We start from the raw sequence: 2749 nt of genomic DNA, 5'->3' as shown, positions 1-2749 counted from the left end.
TGCAAAAACTCCATTTGATTGTATCAGCAGCAGGTGATAACTGGAGACATGCAAAGGTGTAATGCATTTCCAGTTCAAAATTAGCTGCTGAGCTAAACAAAGCTACAGGAAAATTAACTGGCACAGAAAACATGTCCTCCACCCTCTAGACACATGAGACTACATACATACACTAGTTATACACATACAAATAAAAATCACAAAGAGGAATCTAACAGTGTGCGAGTGCACTGTATTAATTTATTCTAGTCTATCCATTACTTCCAGACTTGTAAAACCTACCAGGGTATCAAAGGCCTGTGCACCAGAGAGGTGTTGCTCCAGCAACTCAAAGTCCTCCATGGTGTCAATCCTCTCTATATGGACAGCTGAAGAGGCAGGCTGCGTTTCCTTCAGGCGATGGCGGATGTCGACCAGTAGGCTCAGGACCTTTTCTGGAACACTGAACACACATTTGTTGATGATTACAATGCTCCAATTAGAATACCAAGGTTAGCTTTCTCACAATTGTTTTTGTAATCAGCTTCAGTGTTTGTTATAAGTACAGATCTGTTGGAGAAAGAAACAAAAGTCCAAAGAAATGTAATCATCTGACATGATAGAAACCAAGCCACGCCTATAATTGAAAAGCAGTTTCTGTGGACAGAGAGAACAGTGCAGGAAGAGAGAAGGTGGTACTATTAAAAGTGTCTTCTCCACTGCCAATAGATAAATACTTACCACCCCAAGGCAATGGGAAGGTCCATCTCCCAATCACTGCATCTGCACCAGAAAAAAATCTGTTTTATAAGTTATCAAATGATGAAACTTAACAGTTTATTAGAAGAGAAATAATACATCTGAAATCTATAAAACTTGCTGAACTGTAAATTAAATTACTTGATTTCTTGTTCAAAGCAATGTGTGCACAGTAACAGGCAGCCAGGGTGATAGGATCACCACCTGAATAGAATAATAATCCATGTACCTTGTTTAGGTGGTTTATCTCCTAACAGGGAAGGACACCTCACTCCTTAGAGACAAAAAAAAAATGGGTTAAACACCTTAAAGTTTTCAATCTCCATCACACAACAGTTAAATGATTAATTCACTTTCAAAAAAAAAAATCATGATCATTTACATTTTTAAAATGACAGATCGTTTCGCTGGATAACACCCTTACTTCTCGACTGGGATCGTGTAGACTTTGAATCTGCATTGAGACTGACATTTGAACCTTCTTTGAACATTTGAATAGTTGGTTGCCATTATATGGAGAAAAATCCTGGAATATTTTCCTCAAAAATCTTGAGGCCTACTTTCTTTTCGACTGAAGAAAGAAAGACATGGGCATCTTGGATGACATGGGGATGAGTAAATAATCAGGACATTTTTATTTGAAAGTGAACTAACGTTAATCCTTTAAGAGTTGCAGTGTTACAAACTAATATATCCTAGAGCATACAAGCACATTACTCGCTTTGAGTTTGTAGGACCCTGATTTACATTTTTACATGTTTTACATGTCCCCGTATACGGACGCTAGCTAGTTAGCAACGATCTAGTTAGTCAGAACTCCATGCCATGCTGCTAGCTGTATACGTGCAGTTTAGAGTCCCAAACTGTTCAAATCGACATGTTCTCTCGTGGACAGCAAAAATAACAGAAACTGAACATGAACCAAGAGCAGCAAGCAAAACAAAGAATACTGCCGTTAAGGCTAACGCCCTTAACCATTCGCGGCTGTAACCTAACCACAGCAGGTTTGTGAAATTTAAGACAATAACGCTAAACTACCTAACACTATACGTACACATGGACATAGAATTCACTAGGCTGACCGAACTTACCTTCAATTTAGACTGAGGAAACGATGGGTTCACCAGCGGTGCAGGCTGAAAAGCTGTGCGGCCATTTTTCAATGCTTTGTAAAAAGACGCGCCAAATGCCTGGCGTGTCGCCTCGGCCAATCAGATTTGCGTTTACTGGTTGGGTTATGATGATGTGCTACCTCGGCCAATCAGAGTGACGTTGACTGGTTTGACAAATCCAAAGCCCTTGATAGAGCTTTTTTTTTTTTTTAATAATTTTTTTATTATTGAACACCAAGAACAGAACAGAACAACAGAATATATCTACAATGGCATAGGTAAATACAGGTAAATGAGTATTAAGCAAGACACGTATCAGTTAAATTAAATAAAAAAAACTTTTACAAAAAGAACTACAAAGGGGGTCTCTTTATTCCTCTTTTAAGATATCAAGGTCTCTTATTCCAGCCAATTTCTGGGCCTTTTTACTTTTCATACATTCCAACGCTGGAAAGAAATTAATAAATAAAAAAACATGAACTACTACACATAATAAATCGTGTTTGTTTATAAATAATATCTGAAGTGTTTATATCTGTATTCATATGTATTAATCATGTTGATAACAATGTTGATATTTGTAAAAAAAATATATATATATATATATATATATATATATATATATATATATATATATATATATATATTACATATTAATCATGTAAATTTACTGCACCTGTAATAGACGTCCAAATGACGTCCAAAAACACTTACCCAGTTCAGGTCAAATGTTGAACGTCAAGATGACGTCCAAGTTGGGTCATGGTTGGACGTCCAAATAGTGGACCTAGTTTTGACGTCGAATAGAGGTCTTTGCGTGGCAGTGATTTAATGACCAGTCACAGATGGAAAGTGAAAAGTCATAATTTACTCACCCTCAAGTTGTTCCAAACCTGTAT

At 37.0% G+C, this 2749-nt stretch overlaps 1 long non-coding RNA gene across 1 annotated transcript; it reads right to left on the bottom strand.

Moving 5' to 3' along the window:
• Nucleotides 1-530: 530 nt before the first annotated feature.
• Nucleotides 531-1918, bottom strand: LOC127620650 (uncharacterized). The gene is made up of 3 exons (XR_007967777.1): nt 1830-1918; nt 968-1012; nt 531-762 (listed from the first exon to the last, which is right to left on the bottom strand). It is a non-coding gene; the product is annotated as an uncharacterized LOC127620650 (long non-coding RNA).
• Between the last annotated feature and the right edge of the window lie 831 nt (nt 1919-2749).

The sequence above is a fragment of the Xyrauchen texanus genome, chromosome 27 (genome assembly GCF_025860055.1).
Source record: "Xyrauchen texanus isolate HMW12.3.18 chromosome 27, RBS_HiC_50CHRs, whole genome shotgun sequence".
Taxonomy (NCBI): domain Eukaryota; kingdom Metazoa; phylum Chordata; class Actinopteri; order Cypriniformes; family Catostomidae; genus Xyrauchen; species Xyrauchen texanus.
The sequence above is the reverse complement of the archived record's forward strand: the minus strand, read 5'-3'. Positions and strand labels throughout refer to the sequence as shown.